The 21040-nt window shown below is 39.5% G+C and overlaps 21 non-coding genes across 21 annotated transcripts; all 21 read left to right on the top strand.

Annotated features, from left to right (window-relative positions):
* Window positions 1-1125: 1125 nt before the first annotated feature.
* TRNAA-AGC (transfer RNA alanine (anticodon AGC)) lies at window positions 1126-1198 on the top strand. The gene has a single exon. It is a non-coding gene; the product is annotated as a tRNA-Ala (tRNA).
* A 575-nt stretch (window positions 1199-1773) lies between these two features.
* Window positions 1774-1846, top strand: TRNAK-CUU (transfer RNA lysine (anticodon CUU)). The gene has a single exon. It is a non-coding gene; the product is annotated as a tRNA-Lys (tRNA).
* A 1276-nt stretch (window positions 1847-3122) lies between these two features.
* On the top strand, window positions 3123-3195 carry TRNAM-CAU (transfer RNA methionine (anticodon CAU)). The gene has a single exon. It is a non-coding gene; the product is annotated as a tRNA-Met (tRNA).
* Window positions 3196-3344: 149 nt separating this feature from the next.
* On the top strand, window positions 3345-3417 carry TRNAK-CUU (transfer RNA lysine (anticodon CUU)). Its single transcript has one exon. It is a non-coding gene; the product is annotated as a tRNA-Lys (tRNA).
* Window positions 3418-4172: 755 nt separating this feature from the next.
* TRNAM-CAU (transfer RNA methionine (anticodon CAU)) lies at window positions 4173-4245 on the top strand. The gene has a single exon. It is a non-coding gene; the product is annotated as a tRNA-Met (tRNA).
* A 149-nt stretch (window positions 4246-4394) lies between these two features.
* On the top strand, window positions 4395-4467 carry TRNAK-CUU (transfer RNA lysine (anticodon CUU)). Its single transcript has one exon. It is a non-coding gene; the product is annotated as a tRNA-Lys (tRNA).
* A 1276-nt stretch (window positions 4468-5743) lies between these two features.
* Window positions 5744-5816, top strand: TRNAM-CAU (transfer RNA methionine (anticodon CAU)). Its single transcript has one exon. It is a non-coding gene; the product is annotated as a tRNA-Met (tRNA).
* A 149-nt stretch (window positions 5817-5965) lies between these two features.
* Window positions 5966-6038, top strand: TRNAK-CUU (transfer RNA lysine (anticodon CUU)). The gene has a single exon. It is a non-coding gene; the product is annotated as a tRNA-Lys (tRNA).
* A 755-nt stretch (window positions 6039-6793) lies between these two features.
* On the top strand, window positions 6794-6866 carry TRNAM-CAU (transfer RNA methionine (anticodon CAU)). Its single transcript has one exon. It is a non-coding gene; the product is annotated as a tRNA-Met (tRNA).
* Window positions 6867-7015: 149 nt separating this feature from the next.
* On the top strand, window positions 7016-7088 carry TRNAK-CUU (transfer RNA lysine (anticodon CUU)). The gene has a single exon. It is a non-coding gene; the product is annotated as a tRNA-Lys (tRNA).
* A 2027-nt stretch (window positions 7089-9115) lies between these two features.
* On the top strand, window positions 9116-9188 carry TRNAK-CUU (transfer RNA lysine (anticodon CUU)). The gene has a single exon. It is a non-coding gene; the product is annotated as a tRNA-Lys (tRNA).
* Window positions 9189-10464: 1276 nt separating this feature from the next.
* Window positions 10465-10537, top strand: TRNAM-CAU (transfer RNA methionine (anticodon CAU)). Its single transcript has one exon. It is a non-coding gene; the product is annotated as a tRNA-Met (tRNA).
* Window positions 10538-10686: 149 nt separating this feature from the next.
* On the top strand, window positions 10687-10759 carry TRNAK-CUU (transfer RNA lysine (anticodon CUU)). Its single transcript has one exon. It is a non-coding gene; the product is annotated as a tRNA-Lys (tRNA).
* A 1380-nt stretch (window positions 10760-12139) lies between these two features.
* TRNAA-AGC (transfer RNA alanine (anticodon AGC)) lies at window positions 12140-12212 on the top strand. Its single transcript has one exon. It is a non-coding gene; the product is annotated as a tRNA-Ala (tRNA).
* Window positions 12213-12786: 574 nt separating this feature from the next.
* TRNAK-CUU (transfer RNA lysine (anticodon CUU)) lies at window positions 12787-12859 on the top strand. The gene has a single exon. It is a non-coding gene; the product is annotated as a tRNA-Lys (tRNA).
* Window positions 12860-13189: 330 nt separating this feature from the next.
* TRNAA-AGC (transfer RNA alanine (anticodon AGC)) lies at window positions 13190-13262 on the top strand. The gene has a single exon. It is a non-coding gene; the product is annotated as a tRNA-Ala (tRNA).
* Window positions 13263-15389: 2127 nt separating this feature from the next.
* Window positions 15390-15462, top strand: TRNAN-AUU (transfer RNA asparagine (anticodon AUU)). Its single transcript has one exon. It is a non-coding gene; the product is annotated as a tRNA-Asn (tRNA).
* A 1199-nt stretch (window positions 15463-16661) lies between these two features.
* TRNAK-CUU (transfer RNA lysine (anticodon CUU)) lies at window positions 16662-16734 on the top strand. Its single transcript has one exon. It is a non-coding gene; the product is annotated as a tRNA-Lys (tRNA).
* Window positions 16735-18113: 1379 nt separating this feature from the next.
* On the top strand, window positions 18114-18186 carry TRNAA-AGC (transfer RNA alanine (anticodon AGC)). The gene has a single exon. It is a non-coding gene; the product is annotated as a tRNA-Ala (tRNA).
* A 2025-nt stretch (window positions 18187-20211) lies between these two features.
* On the top strand, window positions 20212-20284 carry TRNAA-AGC (transfer RNA alanine (anticodon AGC)). The gene has a single exon. It is a non-coding gene; the product is annotated as a tRNA-Ala (tRNA).
* A 574-nt stretch (window positions 20285-20858) lies between these two features.
* Window positions 20859-20931, top strand: TRNAK-CUU (transfer RNA lysine (anticodon CUU)). The gene has a single exon. It is a non-coding gene; the product is annotated as a tRNA-Lys (tRNA).
* The last annotated feature ends 109 nt before the right edge of the window (window positions 20932-21040 follow it).

Raw genomic sequence — 21040 nt, 5'->3', positions numbered from 1 at the left:
TGGGCAATTGGACTTCAAATAAAGTGTGGAAGGCAGTGAGGTTACTTTTTTCATGTTATGCAGATTAAAAACACAGGGGAATTAGCTCAAATGGTAGAGTGCTCGCTTAGCATGCGAGAGGTAGCGGGATCGATGCCCGCATTCTCCATTATAAAATTTGCATACATTTTATTTTTAACTTGTCATTGCCAAGGTCATTGCAGAGTAAGAACAGAAAAATCACAGATGGCTTTCAAATATGGTCTCATTATAACAACTAAAGTGGTTTAATCAAAAGGGTTCAGGTATTCTTTAGCATGTGAGAGGAATTTGAATTCTTATGCAATCTCAAAATGAAGTTCTCACAACTTCCATTTTCATTTTCTCTTATTTTTTTTGACACTCTGTCCTCTGAAGGATGTATAAATCTGGATTTCCTTGCAAAACAAGAGTAGAGGAATATCCAGGATTTGATTTTCTTCACAAAAAGGGATTGGTCTGCATACTGTCTTAAGGAGGGAACCCGGCTAGCTCAGTCGGTAGAGCATGAGACTCTTAATCTCATGGTCGTGGGTTCGAGCCCCACGTTGGGCGAAAATGAGTAATTTTTGCCTGAATATTGCATTGACTCTCATAATATGGAGATTAATATTGCATTAGACATGCAATAACTCCCAAAAATTGTCCAGGAATGGATTTCCTTCATAAAAAATGATTAGTCTGCATACCATCTTGAAGTGGGAACCCGGCTAGCTCAGTCGGTAGAGCATGAGACTCTTAATCTCAGGGTCGTGGGTTCGAGCCCCACGTTGGGCGAAAATGAGTCATTTTTGCTGGACTCTCATAATCTGGTGATTATTCTTGCATTAGACATGCAATAACTATCAAAAATGGTATCTCCCTTGGTTTCTCATTGGTGTGAAATTTAACTTCAAGATTAGGTAGGGTATGAGTCTAGATGAACACACCACAATATCACTCATATTCGAGTAGTAAACAGGCCAACCTGAACTGTAAAAGATCCCATAAGTGGAGGTAAGGCATAAGTTAGGAGTGAACTGAACACTGTTATGGGCAATTGGACTTCAAATAAAGTGTGGAAGGCAGTGAGGTTACTTTTTTCATGTTATGCAGATTAAACACACAGGGGAATTAGCTCAAATGGTAGAGCGCTCGCTTAGCATGCGAGAGGTAGCGGGATCGATGCCCGCATTCTCCATTATAAAATTTGCATACATTTTATTTTTAACTTGTCATTGCCAAGGTCATTGCAGAGTAAGAACAGAAAAATCACAGATGGCTTTCAAATATGGTCTCATTATAACAACTAAAGTGGTTTAATCAAAAGGGTTCAGGTATTCTTTAGCATGTGAGAGGAATTTGAATTCTTATGCAATCTCAAAATGAAGTTCTCACAACTTCCATTTTCATTTTCTCTTATTTTTTTTGACACTCTGTCCTCTGAAGGATGTATAAATCTGGCTTTCCTTACAAAACAAGAGTAGAGGAATATCCAGGATTTGATTTTCTTCACAAAAAGGGATTGGTCTGCATACTGTCTTAAGGAGGGAATCCGGCTAGCTCAGTCGGTAGAGCATGAGACTCTTAATCTCAGGGTTGTGGGTTTTTCGCCCCACGTTGGGCGAAAACGAGTAATTTTTGCCTGAATATTGCATTGACTCTCATAATATGGAGATTAATCTTGCATTAGACATGCAATAACTCCCAAAAATTGTCCAGGAATGGATTTCCTTCATAAAAAATGATTAGTCTGCATACCATCTTGAAGTGGGAGCCCGGCTAGCTCAGTCGGTAGAGCATGAGACTCTTAATCTCAGGGTCGTGGGTTCGAGCCCCACGTTGGGCGAAAATGAGTAATTTTTGCTGGACTCTCCTAATCTGGTGATTATTCTTGCATTAGACATGCAATAACTATCAAAAATGGTATCTCCCTTGGTTTCTCATTGGTGGGAAATTTAACTTCAAGATTAGGTAGGGTATGAGTCTAGATGAAGACACCACAATATCACTCATATTCGAGTAGTAAACAGGCCAACCTGAACTGTAAAACATCCCATAAGTGGAGGTAAGGCATAAGTTAGGAGTGAACTGAACACTGTTATGGGCAATTGGACTTCAAATAAAGTGTGGAAGGCAGTGAGGTTACTTTTTTCATGTTATGCAGATTAAACACACAGGGGAATTAGCTCAAATGGTAGAGTGCTCGCTTAGCATGCGAGAGGTAGCGGGATCGATGCCCGCATTCTCCATTATAAAATTTGCATACATTTTATTTTTAACTTGTCATTGCCAAGGTCATTGCAGAGTAAGAACAGAAAAATCACAGATGGCTTTCAAATATGGTCTCATTATAACAACTAAAGTGGTTTAATCAAAAGGGTTCAGGTATTCTTTAGCATGTGAGAGGAATTTGAATTCTTATGCAATCTCAAAATGAAGTTCTCACAACTTCCGTATTCATTTTCTCTTATTTTTTTTGACATTCTGTCCTCTGAAGGATGTATAAATCTGGCTTTCCTTGCAAAACAAGAGTAGAGGAATATCCAGGATTTGATTTTCTTCACAAAAAGGGATTGGTCTGCATACTGTCTTAAGGAGGGAGCCCGGCTAGCTCAGTCGGTAGAACATGAGACTCTTAATCTCAGGGTCGTGGGTTCAAGCCCCACGTTGGGCGAAAAAGAGTAATTTTTGCCTGAATATTGCATTGACTCTCATAATATGGAGATTAATCTTGCAATAGACATGCAATAACTCCCAAAAATTGTCCAGGAATGGATTTCCTTCATAAAAAATGATTAGTCTGCATACCATCTTGAAGTGGGAGCCCGGCTAGCTCAGTCGGTAGAGCATGAGACTCTTAATCTCAGGGTCGTGGGTCCGAGCCCCAACAACTAAAGTGGTTTAATCAAAAGGGTTCAGGTATTCTTTAGCATGTGAGAGGAATTTGAATTCTTATGCAATCTCAAAATGAAGTTCTCACAACTTCCATTTTCATTTTCTCTTATTTTTTTTGACACTCTGTCCTCTGAAGGATGTATAAATCTGGCTTTCCTTGCAAAACAAGAGTAGAGGAATATCCAGGATTTGATTTTCTTCACAAAAAGGGATTGGTTAAGGAGGGAACCCGGCTAGCTCAGTCGGTAGAGCATGAGACTCATAATCTCATGGTCGTGGGTTCGAGCCTCACGTTGGGCGAAAATGAGTAATTTTGGCCTGAATATTGCATTGACTCTCATAATATGGAGATTAATATTGCATTAGACATGCAATAACTCCCAAAAATTGTACAGGAATGGATTTCCTTCATAAAAAATGATTAGTCTGCATACCATCTTGAAGTGGGAGCCCGGCTAGCTCAGTCGGTAGAGCATGAGACTCTTAATCTCAGGGTCGTGGGTTCGAGCCCCACGTTGGGCGAAAATGAGTCATTTTTGCTGGACTCTCATAATCTGGTGATTATTCTTTCATTAGACATGCAATAACTATCAAAAATGGTATCTCCCTTGGTTTCTCATTGGTGGGAAATTTAACTTCAAGATTAGGTAGGGTATGAGTCTAGATGAACACACCACAATATCGCTCATATTCGAGTAGTAAACAGGCCAACCTGAACTGTAAAACATCCCATAAGTGGAGGTAAGGCATAAGTTAGGAGTGAACTGAACACTGTTATGGGCAATTGGACTTCAAATAAAGTGTGGAAGGCAGTGAGGTTACTTTTTTCATGTTATGCAGATTAAACAAACAGGGGAATTAGCTCAAATGTTAGAGCGCTCGCTTAGCATGTGAGAGGTAGCGGGATCGATGCCCGCATTCTCCATTATAAAATTTGCATACATTTTATTTTTAACTTGTCATTGCCAAGGTCATTGCAGAGTAAGAACAGAAAAATCACAGATGGCTTTCAAATATGGTCTCATTATAACAACTAAAGTGGTTTAATCAAAAGGGTTCAGGTATTCTTTAGCATGTGAGAGGAATTTGAATTCTTATGCAATCTCAAAATGAAGTTCTCACAACTTCCATTTTCATTTTCTCTTATTTTTTTTGACACTCTGTCCTCTGAAGGATGTATAAATCTGGCTTTCCTTGCAAAACAAGAGTAGAGGAATATCCAGGATTTGATTTTCTTCACAAAAAGGGATTGGTCTGCATACTGTCTTAAGAAGGGAACCCGGCTAGCTCAGTCGGTAGAGCATGAGACTCATAATCTCATGGTCGTGGGTTCGAGCCTCACGTTGGGCGAAAATGAGTAATTTTGGCCTGAATATTGCATTGACTCTCATAATATGGAGATTAATATTGCATTAGACATGCAATAACTCCCAAAAATTGTACAGGAATGGATTTCCTTCATAAAAAATGATTAGTCTGCATACCATCTTGAAGTGGGAGCCCGGCTAGCTCAGTCGGTAGAGCATGAGACTCTTAATCTCAGGGTCGTGGGTTCGAGCCCCACGTTGGGCGAAAATGAGTCATTTTTGCTGGACTCTCATAATCTGGTGATTATTCTTTCATTAGACATGCAATAACTATCAAAAATGGTATCTCCCTTGGTTTCTCATTGGTGGGAAATTTAACTTCAAGATTAGGTAGGGTATGAGTCTAGATGAACACACCACAATATCGCTCATATTCGAGTAGTAAACAGGCCAACCTGAACTGTAAAACATCCCATAAGTGGAGGTAAGGCATAAGTTAGGAGTGAACTGAACACTGTTATGGGCAATTGGACTTCAAATAAAGTGTGGAAGGCAGTGAGGTTACTTTTTTCATGTTATGCAGATTAAACAAACAGGGGAATTAGCTCAAATGGTAGAGCGCTCGCTTAGCATGTGAGAGGTAGCGGGATCGATGCCCGCATTCTCCATTATAAAATTTGCATACATTTTATTTTTAACTTGTCATTGCCAAGGTCATTGCAGAGTAAGAACAGAAAAATCACAGATGGCTTTCAAATATGGTCTCATTATAACAACTAAAGTGGTTTAATCAAAAGGGTTCAGGTATTCTTTAGCATGTGAGAGGAATTTGAATTCTTATGCAATCTCAAAATGAAGTTCTCACAACTTCCGTATTCATTTTCTCTTATTTTTTTTGACATTCTGTCCTCTGAAGGATGTATAAATCTGGCTTTCCTTGCAAAACAAGAGTAGAGGAATATCCAGGATTTGATTTTCTTCACAAAAAGGGATTGGTCTGCATACTGTCTTAAGGAGGGAGCCCGGCTAGCTCAGTCGGTAGAACATGAGACTCTTAATCTCAGGGTCGTGGGTTCAAGCCCCACGTTGGGCGAAAAAGAGTAATTTTTGCCTGAATATTGCATTGACTCTCATAATATGGAGATTAATCTTGCAATAGACATGCAATAACTCCCAAAAATTGTCCAGGAATGGATTTCCTTCATAAAAAATGATTAGTCTGCATACCATCTTGAAGTGGGAGCCCGGCTAGCTCAGTCGGTAGAGCATGAGACTCTTAATCTCAGGGTCGTGGGTCCGAGCCCCAACAACTAAAGTGGTTTAATCAAAAGGGTTCAGGTATTCTTTAGCATGTGAGAGGAATTTGAATTCTTATGCAATCTCAAAATGAAGTTCTCACAACTTCCATTTTCATTTTCTCTTATTTTTTTTGACACTCTGTCCTCTGAAGGATGTATAAATCTGGCTTTCCTTGCAAAACAAGAGTAGAGGAATATCCAGGATTTGATTTTCTTCACAAAAAGGGATTGGTTAAGGAGGGAACCCGGCTAGCTCAGTCGGTAGAGCATGAGACTCATAATCTCATGGTCGTGGGTTCGAGCCTCACGTTGGGCGAAAATGAGTAATTTTGGCCTGAATATTGCATTGACTCTCATAATATGGAGATTAATATTGCATTAGACATGCAATAACTCCCAAAAATTGTACAGGAATGGATTTCCTTCATAAAAAATGATTAGTCTGCATACCATCTTGAAGTGGGAGCCCGGCTAGCTCAGTCGGTAGAGCATGAGACTCTTAATCTCAGGGTCGTGGGTTCGAGCCCCACGTTGGGCGAAAATGAGTCATTTTTGCTGGACTCTCATAATCTGGTGATTATTCTTTCATTAGACATGCAATAACTATCAAAAATGGTATCTCCCTTGGTTTCTCATTGGTGGGAAATTTAACTTCAAGATTAGGTAGGGTATGAGTCTAGATGAACACACCACAATATCGCTCATATTCGAGTAGTAAACAGGCCAACCTGAACTGTAAAACATCCCATAAGTGGAGGTAAGGCATAAGTTAGGAGTGAACTGAACACTGTTATGGGCAATTGGACTTCAAATAAAGTGTGGAAGGCAGTGAGGTTACTTTTTTCATGTTATGCAGATTAAACAAACAGGGGAATTAGCTCAAATGTTAGAGCGCTCGCTTAGCATGTGAGAGGTAGCGGGATCGATGCCCGCATTCTCCATTATAAAATTTGCATACATTTTATTTTTAACTTGTCATTGCCAAGGTCATTGCAGAGTAAGAACAGAAAAATCACAGATGGCTTTCAAATATGGTCTCATTATAACAACTAAAGTGGTTTAATCAAAAGGGTTCAGGTATTCTTTAGCATGTGAGAGGAATTTGAATTCTTATGCAATCTCAAAATGAAGTTCTCACAACTTCCATTTTCATTTTCTCTTATTTTTTTTGACACTCTGTCCTCTGAAGGATGTATAAATCTGGCTTTCCTTGCAAAACAAGAGTAGAGGAATATCCAGGATTTGATTTTCTTCACAAAAAGGGATTGGTCTGCATACTGTCTTAAGAAGGGAACCCGGCTAGCTCAGTCGGTAGAGCATGAGACTCATAATCTCATGGTCGTGGGTTCGAGCCTCACGTTGGGCGAAAATGAGTAATTTTGGCCTGAATATTGCATTGACTCTCATAATATGGAGATTAATATTGCATTAGACATGCAATAACTCCCAAAAATTGTACAGGAATGGATTTCCTTCATAAAAAATGATTAGTCTGCATACCATCTTGAAGTGGGAGCCCGGCTAGCTCAGTCGGTAGAGCATGAGACTCTTAATCTCAGGGTCGTGGGTTCGAGCCCCACGTTGGGCGAAAATGAGTCATTTTTGCTGGACTCTCATAATCTGGTGATTATTCTTTCATTAGACATGCAATAACTATCAAAAATGGTATCTCCCTTGGTTTCTCATTGGTGGGAAATTTAACTTCAAGATTAGGTAGGGTATGAGTCTAGATGAACACACCACAATATCGCTCATATTCGAGTAGTAAACAGGCCAACCTGAACTGTAAAACATCCCATAAGTGGAGGTAAGGCATAAGTTAGGAGTGAACTGAACACTGTTATGGGCAATTGGACTTCAAATAAAGTGTGGAAGGCAGTGAGGTTACTTTTTTCATGTTATGCAGATTAAACAAACAGGGGAATTAGCTCAAATGGTAGAGCGCTCGCTTAGCATGTGAGAGGTAGCGGGATCGATGCCCGCATTCTCCATTATAAAATTTGCATACATTTTATTTTTAACTTGTCATTGCCAAGGTCATTGCAGAGTAAGAACAGAAAAATCACAGATGGCTTTCAAATATGGTCTCATTATAACAACTAAAGTGGTTTAATCAAAAGGGTTCAGGTATTCTTTAGCATGTGAGAGGAATTTGAATTCTTATGCAATCTCAAAATGAAGTTCTCACAACTTCAATTTTCATTTTCTCTTATTTTTTTTGACACTCTGTCCTCTGAAGGATGTATAAATCTGGCTTTCCTTGCAAAACAAGAGTAGAGGAATATCCAGGATTTGATTTTCTTCACAAAAAGGGATTGGTCTGCATACTGTCTTAAGGAGGGAACCCGGCTAGCTCAGTCGGTAGAGCATGAGACTCTTAATCTCAGGGTTATGGGTTCGAGCCCCACGTTGGGCGAAAACGAGTAATTTTTGCCTGAATATTGCAATGACTCTCATAATATGGAGATTAATCTTGCATTAGACATGCAATAACTCCCAAAAATTGTCCAGGAATGGATTTCCTTCATAAAAAATGATTAGTCTGCATACCATCTTGAAGTGGGAGCCCGGCTAGCTCAGTCGGTAGAGCATGAGACTCTTATTCTCAGGGTCGTGGGTTCGAGCCCCATGTTGGGCGAAAATGAGTAATTTTTGCTGGACTCTCATAATCTGGTGATTATTCTTGCATTAGACATGCAATAACTATCAAAAATGGTATCTCCCTTGGTTTCTCATTGGTGGGAAATTTAACTTCAAGATTAGGTAGGGTATGAGTCTAGATGAACACACCACAATATCACTCATATTCGAGTAGTAAACAGGCCAACCTGAACTGTAAAACATCCCATAAGTGGAGGTAAGGCATAAGTTAGGAGTGAACTGAACACTGTTATGGGCAATTGGACTTCAAATAAAGTGTGGAAGGCAGTGAGGTTACTTTTTTCATGTTATGCAGATTAAAAACACAGGGGACTTAGCTCAAATGGTAGAGCGCTCGCTTAGCATGTGAGAGGTAGGGGGATCGATGCCCGCATTCTCCATTATAAAATTTGCATACATTTTATTTTTAACTTGTCATTGCCAAGGTCATTGCAGAGTAAGAACAGAAAAATCACAGATGGCTTTCAAATATGGTCTCATTATAACAGCTAAAGTGGTTTAATCAAAAGGGTTCAGGTATTCTTTAGCATGTGAGAGGAATTTGAATTCTTATGCAATCTCAAAATGAAGTTCTCACAACTTCCATTTTCATTTTCTCTTATTTTTTTTGACACTCTGTCCTCTGAAGGATGTATAAATCTGGCTTTCCTTGCAAAACAAGAGTAGAGGAATATCCAGGATTTGATTTTCTTCACAAAAAGGGATTGGTCTGCATACTGTCTTAAGGAGGGAACCCGGCTAGCTCAGTCGGTAGAGCATGAGACTCTTAATCTCAGGGTTATGGGTTCGAGCCCCACGTTGGGCGAAAACGAGTAATTTTTGCCTGAATATTGCAATGACTCTCATAATATGGAGATTAATCTTGCATTAGACATGCAATAACTCCCAAAAATTGTCCAGGAATGGATTTCCTTCATAAAAAATGATTAGTCTGCATACCATCTTGAAGTGGGAGCCCGGCTAGCTCAGTCGGTAGAGCATGAGACTCTTAATCTCAGGGTCGTGGGTTCGAGCCCCACGTTGGGCGAAAATGAGTAATTTTTGCTGGACTCTCCTAATCTGGTGATTATTCTTGCATTAGACATGCAATAACTATCAAAAATGGTATCTCCCTTGGTTTCTCATTGGTGGGAAATTTAACTTCAAGATTAGGTAGGGTATGAGTCTAGATGAAGACACCACAATATCACTCATATTCGAGTAGTAAACAGGCCAACCTGAACTGTAAAACATCCCATAAGTGGAGGTAAGGCATAAGTTAGGAGTGAACTGAACACTGTTATGGGCAATTGGACTTCAAATAAAGTGTGGAAGGCAGTGAGGTTACTTTTTTCATGTTATGCAGATTAAACACACAGGGGAATTAGCTCAAATGGTAGAGTGCTCGCTTAGCATGCGAGAGGTAGCGGGATCGATGCCCGCATTCTCCATTATAAAATTTGCATACATTTTATTTTTAACTTGTCATTGCCAAGGTCATTGCAGAGTAAGAACAGAAAAATCACAGATGGCTTTCAAATATGGTCTCATTATAACAACTAAAGTGGTTTAATCAAAAGGGTTCAGGTATTCTTTAGCATGTGAGAGGAATTTGAATTCTTATGCAATCTCAAAATGAAGTTCTCACAACTTCCGTATTCATTTTCTCTTATTTTTTTTGACATTCTGTCCTCTGAAGGATGTATAAATCTGGCTTTCCTTGCAAAACAAGAGTAGAGGAATATCCAGGATTTGATTTTCTTCACAAAAAGGGATTGGTCTGCATACTGTCTTAAGGAGGGAGCCCGGCTAGCTCAGTCGGTAGAACATGAGACTCTTAATCTCAGGGTCGTGGGTTCAAGCCCCACGTTGGGCGAAAAAGAGTAATTTTTGCCTGAATATTGCATTGACTCTCATAATATGGAGATTAATCTTGCAATAGACATGCAATAACTCCCAAAAATTGTCCAGGAATGGATTTCCTTCATAAAAAATGATTAGTCTGCATACCATCTTGAAGTGGGAGCCCGGCTAGCTCAGTCGGTAGAGCATGAGACTCTTAATCTCAGGGTCGTGGGTCCGAGCCCCAACAACTAAAGTGGTTTAATCAAAAGGGTTCAGGTATTCTTTAGCATGTGAGAGGAATTTGAATTCTTATGCAATCTCAAAATGAAGTTCTCACAACTTCCATTTTCATTTTCTCTTATTTTTTTTGACACTCTGTCCTCTGAAGGATGTATAAATCTGGCTTTCCTTGCAAAACAAGAGTAGAGGAATATCCAGGATTTGATTTTCTTCACAAAAAGGGATTGGTTAAGGAGGGAACCCGGCTAGCTCAGTCGGTAGAGCATGAGACTCATAATCTCATGGTCGTGGGTTCGAGCCTCACGTTGGGCGAAAATGAGTAATTTTGGCCTGAATATTGCATTGACTCTCATAATATGGAGATTAATATTGCATTAGACATGCAATAACTCCCAAAAATTGTACAGGAATGGATTTCCTTCATAAAAAATGATTAGTCTGCATACCATCTTGAAGTGGGAGCCCGGCTAGCTCAGTCGGTAGAGCATGAGACTCTTAATCTCAGGGTCGTGGGTTCGAGCCCCACGTTGGGCGAAAATGAGTCATTTTTGCTGGACTCTCATAATCTGGTGATTATTCTTTCATTAGACATGCAATAACTATCAAAAATGGTATCTCCCTTGGTTTCTCATTGGTGGGAAATTTAACTTCAAGATTAGGTAGGGTATGAGTCTAGATGAACACACCACAATATCGCTCATATTCGAGTAGTAAACAGGCCAACCTGAACTGTAAAACATCCCATAAGTGGAGGTAAGGCATAAGTTAGGAGTGAACTGAACACTGTTATGGGCAATTGGACTTCAAATAAAGTGTGGAAGGCAGTGAGGTTACTTTTTTCATGTTATGCAGATTAAACAAACAGGGGAATTAGCTCAAATGGTAGAGCGCTCGCTTAGCATGTGAGAGGTAGCGGGATCGATGCCCGCATTCTCCATTATAAAATTTGCATACATTTTATTTTTAACTTGTCATTGCCAAGGTCATTGCAGAGTAAGAACAGAAAAATCACAGATGGCTTTCAAATATGGTCTCATTATAACAACTAAAGTGGTTTAATCAAAAGGGTTCAGGTATTCTTTAGCATGTGAGAGGAATTTGAATTCTTATGCAATCTCAAAATGAAGTTCTCACAACTTCAATTTTCATTTTCTCTTATTTTTTTTGACACTCTGTCCTCTGAAGGATGTATAAATCTGGCTTTCCTTGCAAAACAAGAGTAGAGGAATATCCAGGATTTGATTTTCTTCACAAAAAGGGATTGGTCTGCATACTGTCTTAAGGAGGGAACCCGGCTAGCTCAGTCGGTAGAGCATGAGACTCTTAATCTCAGGGTTATGGGTTCGAGCCCCACGTTGGGCGAAAACGAGTAATTTTTGCCTGAATATTGCAATGACTCTCATAATATGGAGATTAATCTTGCATTAGACATGCAATAACTCCCAAAAATTGTCCAGGAATGGATTTCCTTCATAAAAAATGATTAGTCTGCATACCATCTTGAAGTGGGAGCCCGGCTAGCTCAGTCGGTAGAGCATGAGACTCTTATTCTCAGGGTCGTGGGTTCGAGCCCCACGTTGGGCGAAAATGAGTAATTTTTGCTGGACTCTCATAATCTGGTGATTATTCTTGCATTAGACATGCAATAACTATCAAAAATGGTATCTCCCTTGGTTTCTCATTGGTGGGAAATTTAACTTCAAGATTAGGTAGGGTATGAGTCTAGATGAACACACCACAATATCACTCATATTCGAGTAGTAAACAGGCCAACCTGAACTGTAAAACATCCCATAAGTGGAGGTAAGGCATAAGTTAGGAGTGAACTGAACACTGTTATGGGCAATTGGACTTCAAATAAAGTGTGGAAGGCAGTGAGGTTACTTTTTTCATGTTATGCAGATTAAACACACAGGGGAATTAGCTCAAATGGTAGAGCGCTCGCTTAGCATGCGAGAGGTAGCGGGATCGATGCCCGCATTCTCCATTATAAAATGTGCATACATTTTATTTTTAACTTGTCATTGCCAAGGTCATTGCAGAGTAAGAACAGAAAAATCACAGATGGCTTTCAAATATGGTCTCATTATAACAACTAAAGTGGTTTAATCAAAAGGGTTCAGGTATTCTTTAGCATGTGAGAGGAATTTGAATTCTTATGCAATCTCAAAATGAAGTTCTCACAACTTCCATTTTCATTTTCTCTTATTTTTTTTGACACTCTGTCCTCTGAAGGATGTATAAATCTGGCTTTCCTTGCAAAACAAGAGTAGAGGAATATCCAGGATTTGATTTTCTTCACAAAAAGGGATTGGTCTGCATATTGTCATAAGGAGGGAACCCGGCTAGCTCAGTCGGTAGAGCATGAGACTCTTAATCTCATGGTCATGGGTTCGAGCCCCACGTTGGGCGAAAATGAGTAATTTTTGCCTGAATATTGCATTGACTCTCATAATATTGAGATTAATATTGCATTAGACATGCAATAACTCCCAAAAATTGTCCAGGAATGGATTTCCTTCATAAAAAAGGATTAGTCTGCATACCATCTTGAAGTGGGAGCCCGGCTAGCTCAGTCGGTAGAGCATGAGACTCTTAATCTCAGGGTCGTGGGTTCGAGCCCCACGTTGGGCGAAAATGAGTCATTTTTGCTGGACTCTCATAATCTGGTGATTATTCTTGCATTAGACATGCAATAACTATCAGAAATGGTATCTCCCTTGGTTTCTCATTGGTGGGAAATTTAACTTCAAGATTAGGTAGGGTATGAGTCTAGATGAACACACCACAATATCACTCATATTCGAGTAGTAAACAGGCCAACCTGAACTGTAAAACATCCCATAAGTGGAGGTAAGGCATAAGTTAGGAGTGAACTGAACACTGTTATGGGCAATTGGACTTCAAATAAAGTGTGGAAGGCAGTGAGGTTACTTTTTTCATGTTATGCAGATTAAACACACAGGGGAATTAGCTCAAATGGTAGAGCGCTCGCTTAGCATGCGAGAGGTAGCGGGATCGATGCCCGCATTCTCCATTATAAAATGTGCATACATTTTATTTTTAACTTGTCATTGCCAAGGTCATTGCAGAGTAAGAACAGAAAAATCACAGATGGCTTTCAAATATGGTCTCATTATAACAACTAAAGTGGTTTAATCAAAAGGGTTCAGGTATTCTTTAGCATGTGAGAGGAATTTGAATTCTTATGCAATCTCAAAATGAAGTTCTCACAACTTCCATTTTCATTTTCTCTTATTTTTTTTGACACTCTGTCCTCTGAAGGATGTATAAATCTGGCTTTCCTTACAAAACAAGAGTAGAGGAATATCCAGGATTTGATTTTCTTCACAAAAAGGGATTGGTCTGCATATGTCTTAAGGAGGGAGCCCGGCTAGCTCAGTCGGTAGAGCATGAGACTCTTAATCTCAGGGTCGTGGGTTCAAGCCCCACGTTGGGTGAAAACGAGTAATTTTTGCCTGAATATTGCATTGACTCTCATAATATGGAGATTAATCTTGCATTAGACCTGCAATAACTCCCCAAAATTGTCCAGGAATGGATTTCCTTCATAAAAAATGATTAGTCTGCATACCATCTTGAAGTGGGAGCCCGGCTAGCTCAGTCGGTAGAGCATGAGACTCTTAATCTCAGGGTTCGAGCCCCACGTTGGGCGAAAATGAGTAAAATGAGTAATTTTTGCTGGACTCTCATAATCTGGTGATTATTCTTGCATTAGACATGCAATAACTATCAAAAATGGTATCTCCCTTGGTTTCTCATTGGTGGGAAATTTAACTTCAAGATTAGGTAGGGTATGAGTCTAGATGAACACACCACAATATCACTCATATTCGAGTAGTAAACAGGCCAACCTGAACTGTAAAACATCCCATAAGTGGAGGTAAGGCATAAGTTAGGAGTGAACTGAACACTGTTATGGGCAATTGGACTTCAAATAAAGTGTGGAAGGCAGTGAGGTTACTTTTTTCATGTTATGCAGATTAAAAACACAGGGGAATTAGCTCAAATGGTAGAGCGCTTGCTTAGCATGCGAGAGGTAGCGGGATCGATGCCCGCATTCTCCATTATAAAATTTGCATACATTTTATTTTTAACTTGTCATTGCCAAGGTCATTGCAGAGTAAGAACAGAAAAATCACAGATGGCTTTCAAATATGGTCTCATTATAACAACTAAAGTGGTTTAATCAAAAGGGTTCAGGTATTCTTTAGCATGTGAGAGGAATTTGAATTCTTATGCAATCTCAAAATGAAGTTCTCACAACTTCCATTTTCATTTTCTCTTATTTTTTTTGACACTCTGTCCTCTGAAGGATGTATAAATCTGGCTTTCCTTGCAAAACAAGAGTAGAGGAATATCCAGGATTTGATTTTCTTCACAAAAAGGGATTGGTCTGCATACTGTCTTAAGGAGGGAACCCGGCTAGCTCAGTCGGTAGAGCATGAGACTCTTAATCTCATGGTCCTGGGTTCGAGCCCCACGTTGGGCGAAAATGAGTAATTTTTTCCTGAATATTGCATTGACTCTCATAATATGGAGATTAATATTGCATTAGACATGCAATAACTCCCAAAAATTGTCCAGGAATGGATTTCCTTCATAAAAAATGATTAGTCTGCATACCATCTTGAAGTGGGAGCCCGGCTAGCTCAGTCGTTAGAGAATGAGACTCTTAATTCCAGTGTCGTGGGTTCGAGCCCCACGTTGGGCGACAATGAGTAATTTTTTCCTGAATATTGCATTGACTCTCATAATATAGGTAGCGGGATCGATGCCCGCATTCTCCATTATAAAATTTGCATACATTTTATTTTTAACTTGTCATTGCCAAGGTCATTGCAGAGTAAGAACAGAAAAATCACAGATGGCTTTCAAATATGGTCTCATTATAACAACTAAAGTGGTTTAATCAAAAGGGTTCAGGTATTCTTTAGCATGTGAGAGGAATTTGAATTCTGATGCAATCTCAAAATGAAGTTCTCACAACTTCCATTTTCATTTTCTCTTATTTTTTTTGACACTCTGTCCTCTGAAGGATGTTTTAAATCTGGCTTTCCTTGCAAAACAAGAGTAGAGGAATATCCAGGATTTGATTTTCTTCATAAAAAGGGATTGGTCTGCACACTGTCTTAAGTAGGGAACCCGGCTAGCTCAGTCGGTAGAGCATGAGACTATTAATCTCATGGTCGTGGGTTCGAGCCCCACGTTGGGCGAAAATGAGTAATTTTTGCCTGAATATTGCATTGACTCTCATAATATGGAGATTAATATTGCATTAGACATGCAATAACTCCCAAAAATTGTCCAGGAATGGATTTCCTTCATAAAAAATGATTAGTCTGCATACCATCTTGAAGTGGGAGCCCGGCTAGCTCAGTCGGTAGAGCATGAGACTCTTAATCACAGGGTCGTGGGTTCGAGCCCCACGTTGGGCGAAAATGAGTAATTTTTGCTGGACTCTCATAATCTGGTGATTATTCTTGCATTAGACATGCAATAACTATCAGAAATGGTATCTCCCTTGGTTTCTCATTGGTGGGAAATTTAACTTCAAGATTAGGTAGGGTATGAGTTTAGATGAACACACCACAATATCACTCATATTCGAGTAGTAAACAGGCCAACCTGAACTGTAAAACATCCCATAAGTGGAGGTAAGGCATAAGTTAGGAGTGAACTGAACACTGTTATGGGCAATTGGACTTCAAATAAAGTGTGGAAGGCAGTGAGGTTACTTTTTTCATGTTATGCAGAATAAAAACACAGGGGAATTAGGTCAAATGGTAGAGCGCTCGCTTAGCATGCGAGAGGTAGCGGGATCGATGCCCGCATTCTCCATTATAAAATTTGCATACATTTTATTTTTAACTTGTCATTGCCAAGGTCATTGCAGAGTAAGAACAGAAAAATCACAGATGGCTTTCAAATATGGTCTCATTATAACAACTAAAGTGGTTTAATCAAAAGGGTTCAGGTATTCTTTAGCATGTGAGAGGAATTTGAATTCTTATGCAATCTCAAAATGAAGTTCTCACAACTTCCATTTTCATTTTCTCTTATTTTTTTTGACACTCTGTCCTCTGAAGGATGTATAAATCTGGCTTTCCTTACAAAACAAGAGTAGAGGAATATCCAGGATTTGATTTTCTTCACAAAAAGGGATTGGTCTGCATACTGTCTTAAGGAGGGAACCCGGCTAGCTCAGTCGGTAGAGCATGAGACTCTTAATCTCATGGTTGTGGGTTCGAGCCCCACGTTGGGCGAAAATGAGTAATTTTTGCCTGAATATTGCATTGACTCTCATAATATGGAGATTAATATTGCATTAGACATGCAATAACTCCAAAAAATTGTCCAGGAATGGATTTCCTTCATAAAAAATGATTAGTCTGCATACCATCTTGAAGTGGGAGCCCGGCTAGCTCAGTCGGTAGAGCATGAGACTCTTAATCTCAGGGTCGTGGGTTCGAGCCCCACGTTGGGCGAAAATGAGTAATTTTTGCTGGACTCTCATAATCTGGTGATTATTCTTGCATTAGACATGCAATAACTATCAAAAATGGTATCTCCCTTGGTTTCTCATTGGTGGGAAATTTAACTTCAAGATTAGGTAGGGTATGAGTCTAGATGAACACACCACAATATCACTCATATTCGAGTAGTAAACAGGCCAAACTGAACTGTAAAACATCCCATAAGTGGAGGTAAGGCATAAGTTAGGAGTGAACTGAACACGGTTATGGGCAATTGGACTTCAAATAAAGTGTGGAAGGCAGTGAGGTTACTTTTTTCATGTTATGCAGTTTAAACACACAGGGGAATTCGCTCAAATGGTAGAGCGCTCGCTTACCATGCGAGAGGTAGCGGGATCGATGCCCGCATTCTCCATTATAAAATTTGCATACATTTTATTTTTAACTTGTCATTGCCAAGGTCATTGCAGAGTAAGAACAGAAAAATCACAGATGGCTTTCAAATATGGTCTCATTATAACAACTAAAGTGGTTTAATCAAAAGGGTTCAGGTATTCTTTAGCATGTGAGAGGAATTTGAATTCTTATGCAATCTCAAAATGAAGTTCTCACAACTTCCATTTTCATTTTCTCTTATTTTTTTGACACTCTATCCTCTGAAGGATGTATAAATCTGGCTTTCCTTGCAAAACAAGAGTAGAGGAATATCCAGGATTTGATTTTCTTCACAAAAAGGGATTGGTCTGCATACTGTCTTAAGGAGGGAACCCGGCTAGCTCAGTCAGTAGAGCATGAGACTCTTAATCTCATGGTCATGGGTTCGAGCCCCACGTTGGGTGAAAATGAGTACTTTTTTCCTGAATATTGCATTGACTCTCATAATATGGAGATTAATATTGCATTAGACATGCAATAACTCCCCAAAATTGTCCAGGAATGGATTTCCTTCATAAAAAATGATTAGTCTGCATACCATCTTGAAGTGGGAGCCCGGCTAGCTCAGTCGGTAGAGCATGAGACTCTTAATCTCAGGATCGTGGGTTCGAGCCCCACGTTGGGCGAAAATGAGTCATTTTTGCTGGACTCTCATAATCTGGTGATTATTCTTGCATTAGACATGCAATAACTATCAAAAATGGTATCTCCCTTGGTTTCTCATTGGTGGGAAATTTAACTTCAAGATTAGGTAGGGTATGAGTCTAGATGAACACACCACAATATCACTCATATTCGAGTAGTAAACAGGCCAACCTGAACTGTAAAACATCCCATAAGTGGAGGTAAGGCATAAGTTAGGAGTGAACTGAACACTGTTATGGGCAATTGAACTTCAAAAAAAGTGTGGAAGGCAGTAAGGTTACTTTTTTCATGTTATGCAGATTAAAAACACAGGGGAATTAGCTCAAATGGTAGAGCGCTCGCTTAGCATGCGAGAGGTAGCGGGATCGATGCCCGCATTCTCCATTATAAAATTTGCATACATTTTATTTTTAACTTGTCATTGCCAAGGTCATTGCAGAGTAAGAACAGAAAAATCACAGATGGCTTTCAAATATGGTCTCATTATAACAACTAAAGTGGTTTAATCAAAAGGGTTCAGGTATTCTTTAGCATGTGAGAGGAATTTGAATTCTTATGCAATCTCAAAATGAAGTTCTCACAACTTCCATTTTCATTTTCTCTTATTTTTTTGACACTCTGTCCTCTGAAGGATGTATAAATCTGGCTTTCCTTGCAAAACAAGAGTAGAGGAATATCCAGGATTTGATTTTCTTCATAAAAAGGGATTGGTCTGCATACTGTCTTAAGGAGGGAACCCGGCTAGCTCAGTCGGTAGAGCATGAGACTCTTAATCTCATGGTCGTGGGTTCGAGACCCACGTTGGGCAAAAATGAGTAATTTTTGCCTGAATATTGCATTGACTCTCATAATATGGAGATTAATATTGCATTAGACATGCAATAACTCCCAAAAATTGTCCAGGAATGGATTTCCTTCATAAAAAATGATTAGTCTGCATACCATCTTGAAGTGGGAGCCTGGCTAGCTCAGTCGGTAGAGCATGAGACGCTTAATCTCAGGGTCGTGGGTTCGAGCCCCACGTTGGGCGAAAAGGAGTCATTTTTGCTGGACTCTCATAATCTGGTGATTATTCTTGCATTAGACATGCAATAACTATCAAAAATGGTATCTCCCTTGGTTTCTCATTGGTGGGAAATTTAACTTCAAGATTAGGTAGGGTATGAGTTTAGATGAACACACCACAATATCACTCATATTCGAGTAGTAAACAGGCCAACCTGAACTGTAAAACATCCCATAAGTGGAGGTAAGGCATAAGTTAGGAGTGAACTGAACACTGTTATGGGCAATTGGACTTCAAATAAAGTGTGGAAGGCAGTGAGGTTACTTTTTTCATGTTATGCAGAATAAAAACACAGGGGAATTAGGTCAAATGGTAGAGCGCTCGCTTAGCATGCGAGAGGTAGCGGGATCGATGCCCGCATTCTCCATTATAAAATTTGCATACATTTTATTTTGAACTTGTCATTGCCAAGGTCATTGCAGAGTAAGAACAGAAAAATCACAGATGGCTTTCAAATATGGTCTCATTATAACAACTAAAGTGGTTTAATCAAAAGGGTTCAGGTATTCTTTAGCATGTGAGAGGAATTTGAATTCTTATGCAATCTCAAAATGAAGTTCTCACAACTTCCATTTTCATTTTCTCTTATTTTTTTGACACTCTGTCCTCTGAAGGATGTATAAATCTGGCTTTCCTTGCAAAACAAGAGTAGAGGAATATCCAGGATTTGATTTTCTTCACAAAAAGGGATTGGTCTGCATACTGTCTTAAGGAGGGAACCCGGCTAGCTCAGTCGGTAGAGCATGAGACTCTTAATCTCATGGTCATGGGTTCGAGCCCCACGTTGGGCGAAAATGAGTAATTTTTTCCTGAATATTGCATTGACTCTCATAATATGGAGATTAATATTGCATTAGACATGCAATAACTCCCCAAAATTGTCCAGGAATGGATTTCCTTCATAAAAAATGATTAGTCTGCATACCATCTTGAAGTGGGAGCCCGGCTAGCTCAGTCGGTAGAGCATGAGACTCTTAATCTCAGGATTGTGGGTTCGAGCCCCACGTTGGGCAAAAATGAGTCATTTTTGCTGGACTCTCATAATCTGGTGATTATTCTTGCATTAGACATGCAATAACTATCAAAAATGGTATCTCCCTTGGTTTCTCATTGGTGGGAAATTTAACTTCAAGATTAGGTAGGGTATGAGTCTAGATGAACACACCACAATATCACTCATATTCGAGTAGTAAACAGGCCAACCTGAACTGTAAAACATCCCATAAGTGGAGGTAAGGCATAAGTTAGGAGTGAACTGAACACTGTTATGGGCAATTGGACTTCAAATAAAGTGTGGAAGGCAGTGAGGTTACTTTTTTCATGTTATGCAGATTAAACACACAGGGGAATTAGCTCAAATGGTAGAGCGCTCGCTTAGCATGCGAGAGGTAGCGGGATCGATGCCCGCATTCTCCATTATAAAATTTGCATACATTTTATTTTTAACTTGTCATTGCCAAGGTCATTGCAGAGTAAGAACAGAAAAATCACAGATGGCTTTCAAATATGGTCTCATTATAACAACTAAAGTGGTTTAATCAAAAGGGTTCAGCTATTCTTTAGCATGTGAGAGGAATTTGAATTCTTATGCAATCTCAAAATGAAGTTCTCACAACTTCCATTTTCATTTTCTCTTATTTTTTTTGACACTCTGTCCTCTGAAGGATGTATAAATCTGGCTTTCCTTACAAAACAAGAGTAGAGGAATATCCAGGATTTGATTTTCTTCACAAAAAGGGATTGCTCTGCATACTGTCTTAAGGAGGGAACCTGGCTAGCTCAGTCTGTAGAGCATGAGACTCTTAATCTCAGGGTTGTGGGTTCGAGTCCCAGGTTGGGCGAAAACGAGTAATTTTTGCCTGAATATTGCATTGACTCTCATAATATGGAGATTAATCTTGCATTAGACATGCAATAACTCCCAAAAATTGTCCAGGAATGGATTTCCTTCATAAAAAATGATTAGTCTGCATACCATCTTGAAGTGGGAGCCCGGCTAGCTCAGTCGGTAGAGCATGAGACTCTTAATCTCAGGGTCGTGGGTTCGAGCCCCACGTTGGGCGAAAATGAGTAATTTTTGCTGGACTCTCATAATCTAGTGATTATTCTTGCATTAGACATGCAATAACTATCAAAAATGGTATCTCCCTTGGTTTCTCATTGGTGGGAAAT

Source organism: Lissotriton vulgaris, chromosome 1_1, assembly GCF_964263255.1.
Source record: "Lissotriton vulgaris chromosome 1_1, aLisVul1.2, whole genome shotgun sequence".
NCBI lineage: Eukaryota > Metazoa > Chordata > Amphibia > Caudata > Salamandridae > Lissotriton > Lissotriton vulgaris.
This window is presented reverse-complemented; position numbering and strand designations above follow the sequence as displayed.